Here is a 5212-nt window from a genome sequence, read left to right as displayed (position 1 = left end):
AGAATCATAGAATCATACCCTTCCAATTCTCTCCCCCATCCCACTGCAGGGGGAGTGAGCGAGCGGCTGCATGGTGCTCAGTTGCCAACTGAGGTTAAACCATGACAGCATGGATGAGGCAACTGGAGACAAGAAGATCCAAGGGCCTGTTACTGGGTAGACAGAGTGTCTGGTTACAGGGAGTTACTGGAGGGAATCTGTCTGTGTGTGTGTACACATGCAAGTTGACCTTTTTTCCAGGAACTGGAGTGTGGCTGCAGGCCTCAGTGATTCATATGCCAAGATGTCAGCAACTGGGGAGAAAGAGGATACAGGGACAGACTGAATGTCTAAGTCCAGTTATCGATGGGATCCGCTAACAGACCTTCATGCTGAACTGCTGTAGAGGAGAACGGAATAAGGCTGTTGGTGCTGTTTGTGTTTGCATGAATGCTATGTTTCCTGACTGTGTTAATCTATGTGTCTGGCTGTACTTATAAGTAGATGTATCATATAGATGTGTTTGCGTGTGCCTACCGAGAACACATGCTTACCCTCTCTACTGGTGGGACTTGGGAACAGGGAGCTGAAAAAGCCTTGCCTCTACCTAGCTACCAGATTGAGCAATGCCTAACTAGTCTACTCTCTATTTCATCCTACATATTCACTTAATTAAAACATGATTATATTTTTAAATTTACCATAACTGCTTCATATTCTGTGCCTCACAGAAGTGCAAAAGAATTAGAAAAAATGAAAACAAAGTTGTATTTTCAATTACTTAAAAATACAAAATCTGGTTTCTGATTTTCTATATATTGAAAAAAACACACAGCTTCTTTTTATATATTTTCCTTAAACTCAACTTTATATAGAATTCTATAAAATAATTGCAGAAACAGTACTGAAACAGAAATCTGTACAAGACTCCAAGGAAGACAAAGAGATTGTGCCTTTTTTAGTAAGATATGTACTTCTAAGTATGCTTCAGCAAAGCGAAAATAAATTAGTATCCAGGTGTTGAGTATATAAAGGGTCACAAACTAAAATGAGGACAGGAGTCTAAAAATATGGACAGCAAAAAATAATGAATAATTAACACAGATTAAACAGAAGTACTTGAAATTTTGTTATGCAAATTTACCTTGCAGATTTTAAGCGTTTCTTATTAGAGATGTGTTAAACAGTTCAGTGAAGGTGTTGAGAAATGGAACTGATTCTTAGCTGCCTGAACCAAATCTGAAAATTTTTAGATGTCTCTTAAATGGAAAAGATTCAAAATTTCTTAATGTTTAATGAAGGCTCGAGAAATGGGCTGACAGGAACCTCATGACATTTAACAAGGAGAAGTATAAAGTTCTGCATCTGGGGAGGAACAACTCCGTGCACCAATACATGCTGGGGGCCATCCATCTGGAAATCAACTTTGCAGGAAAGGACCTGGGGGTCCTGGTGGACATCAGGTTGAACCTAAGCCACCAATGTGCCCTTGCTGCGAAGAAGTCTAACGGTATCCTGGGCTGCATTAGGAGGAGTATTGCCAGCAGGTTGAGGGAGGTGATCCTTCCCCTCTACTCAGCACTGGTGAATCCACAACCTGGAGTACTGTGTCCAGTTCTGTGCTCCTCAGTATGAGAGAAACATGGACATACTCGAGAGAGACCAATGAAGGTCCACAAGGATGATGAAGGGACTGGAGCATCTCCCATATGAGGAAAGGCTGAGACATCTGGGACTGTTTAGCCTGGAGAAGGCTCGTGGGGATTTTATCCAGGGTATTTTATCCAGGGTATTGCTCAATGTACTGAAACATTCAGATTGGTCTAGGCACAGCAGGAGCTGCCTGAGGCAATTTGCAGGACAGCCCAAAATATCAGAAGACTTCTTACACCAATCAGTCAAAACTTTTATTGTGGAGGTCTGGAGTTCAGTCAATCACCTTGTCTCACATCTGTTCACTGTATCAGACAAGTCCATTAGCTCATCTATGCAGTTTACTAGCTGAGGACATCCTGGACCACTCAGGGAATTAATGACTTAAGAGTGTTGAAAGCGTAGACAGTCACAGTCCTGATACTAACCATACCACCATTATAACCATAGGACAAACCTGAGTTTTAGTCCCATAACTTAAATTTCTTAGCTGTTGCTTCACTATTGCCCTTGGAGGAAGTGATTATCAAATTTCCCTCCTTTCTTGCACAGATTATCAGAACCTGATGCAGATTAATTTTATTCTTTTTGTTAAGACTTAATTTAGTATCAAAATTTAAAAAATACCAGAATCAAGAATTTTAATATCCTGTAGTGACTGTGTTGCTAAACAGAATAGCCTGAATACTCTTGATGATTTACACGGTTTTCTTCTTTTCTTGAAAGAACTTGCAGTTCTTTACAGAAAATGTTGGTTAACATTGCATTCTGTCCCCAGTACAACTTTTATTCATGAAAATAGTATTACCGAAATTAGTAAAACTCCACGCAGGTAAACACTATTCAGATAAGCAAGGCTATTGTGATCAAAACTATTGTCCACAAGTGTGTACGTATCTTTGGTTGGTTGGTGTATATTATTTGGTATTTTTTTCCATTGTATGCTGTGTTTTACGGCATGTAAGTGAACAGAGCTATGTGAGACTCCCAGAAGATTTTAAAGGAGTTAAAATATGCCACCAAGATCCCCACCTTTTTTTAACAGCTTGAAAACTTTAAGGTTTTTGTGATCTTAAAAGACTTTTTTCTTCTTGTAATACTGAATCATGCATTGCTAGTATTAACATTTCCCAGCTGTAATTACAGTTTGTTACTTTTTCTTTTGAAACACTTAATGTTACGCATAATGCCATTTTGAAGAGGACAAAGCAGCACGTTAGCATGAGCTGAAGGCAAAGACTAGAAACAGATTATGTGTGGAGTAACTTAGGTGACAGAAAAAACAAATGAAACTCCAGTATACAGACATATTCTAAGAACTTGATGCTGCATCCTATGATTCTATCGTATTTCCATAGTAATAACCTCACTTAAGGTCATGACCATCTGCAGAAGCAGAACTTATAAATTTAAGCCCAGCTTGGTTTCTGAAAAATGATGCAGGTTTTTCTAAGGTTACCCTGCTTTCGTTGTTCTGCTTAGTCCATAAGAAGAATGCTTGAGCGAGATTATGATGTGTACTATATTTTCATGTAGATAAATAAAAGAATATGGAGCTACAAATCTCCCAATCTGACGTGTCTGGATCACTGAATCAGTTTCTTTTTGCCTGCTTGCCTTCCAGATCTATACATCTTGTATTTTTAATTGCATATCAGTCCAATTTAATACCAGATAGAGGCTCATCCAGAATATTACATGTATAAGGGGTTGGAGCAGTATCTTGAAAGGTATAAACTATAGCTTTGAACTCTTTGGTTTTCCTGTTCTGTAAGTATATGTTATGACCAGTCAGGTGCTTTGTAAAAGATGCAACATAAGTACGATGTTGCTGCAGACAGTGTGATGGAGTTAGCTGTAGTTTGGCCATAATAGATTTTTCTGCCAAATTTTATTGAGTGGCTCTTTGCCTAAACATGGATAATAGCAAAGTTTGGGTTGACATTCCTCCATCTTGTCAGTCTCCTCGATATTTCAGGAACACAGATTGGAGTATGAAGGAAAAAAAAAAACAACAAAAAAACCCCCCTCAACCTAACCAACCAACCAAAACAAACAAAACCCCCCAACTGTCCACTAAGGAAGGTTTTAACTGAGCTGAAGCAATTTATAGGGCTGCTAAAGGACAGGTCATCTAGGTTGTTGTCTGAGGCTTACACAGAAGATGGGCGCTTACCTCCCTATTTGGATCTAAATCTTGTCCAGTACGATAAAGCTTAGCATTGTTTCTCAGCCCAGTTAAATCTGACCCATTATATTTTAGATATTGAAAATGTGCTATTTCAGTGCCCCTTACAGTAAGATTAGTCAACCCTATCCATTTCACAAAGTTAGAAAATTCAATTCACCCTAACTTTAGGTGTCTTTAATAAAGATGTTTGTACGTGAGCTAGGTGTATTTAAATTCCCTTTACACTTAATAGAGATGCATGTAGTGAATCTAGTTAACAGATTCAGGAGAACTATCCAATTGACCCGTGTGGGTGCTTACATTATGATTAAATGGATCACTCTTGAGATTGTTGACAGTACTGACTATGTCTCAATATTGGTATATTGACTATATTGATTATGAAGCCTCCTAGATCACATATATATGCAAGTTAGTTGTATGAATCTGGAACTAAATGCTGTTGCTAAATTTAGTTTTGTTGAATAACAGATTGCCTGTGTTGAGTTTCATTGTTTTTTTGTGTATTAAAACTTGTGGCCCTTGAAGCATGGAACAAGGTTCACATTCATTTTATGAGCTATCCATAAGCATTTCATCAAGACATGTCACTTGGAGTCCTGTTTGCAAGCTCCTTCTATGCAGAGACAAAGTTAGCTCTCAAAGAAATTTCAGTTTTAAGCAGCATGATTGTCTTCATGAGATGCCTGCATATTCAGACTGACTTGCTGAGGGTGACTAGAGTCCTAATTAGATTTTTCAACTTATAGGCTAAATTTAAATAGGTTAAAATCAAGCCAGTAACGGTATATGTACATTTTTGCCTTCCGGTTAAAATATATCTACTCATTTTAGTGTGGTATTGTATGTGGTACTAGGGTTAATAGTCTTGCTCTGATATTACTTAGGTAGACAAAACTTTGAATTGAAAGTTTTTAGCATAAGTTTACTATTATTTTCTGGGGTTAATCTTCTGTTGCAACACAAGCTATTTATTTTATTATACTTTACAAAGCAGTGATAGATAAAGTTTAAACATATATTCATAGACTGCAATTTTACTTTAGTTCGTTGTAGACAATTGGTTTTATCCTGGGTGTTAATTTAGAAAAAAAAGAATGTAAGTTGCAGATTTGGTTACAAAACAAACTTGCAAATATTTTCATGAAGAAAATCACTGAAGCAAGCATGACAATTAACTACTCTCATTCCCAGTCAGCACTTAGACTGGCACATTCTAGAGTAGATGTGAAATTACTTTACACACTGGCAGAGAGTCCATGCAAACTATAGTTGTACAGAACATCATGGGCACATCCTCATGTTGAGGAAGACAGGTGATTTTACCATAAAACACAGAAAAGTAATTTCAGGGCAAAGTAAAAGAGTTCAAAATAGCTGAAATTTTTC

This window comes from Pygoscelis adeliae, unplaced genomic scaffold (assembly GCF_000699105.1).
Source record: "Pygoscelis adeliae isolate BGI_AS28 unplaced genomic scaffold, ASM69910v1 Scaffold37, whole genome shotgun sequence".
Taxonomy (NCBI): Eukaryota; Metazoa; Chordata; class Aves; order Sphenisciformes; family Spheniscidae; genus Pygoscelis; species Pygoscelis adeliae.
The sequence above is the reverse complement of the archived record's forward strand: the minus strand, read 5'-3'. Positions refer to the sequence as shown.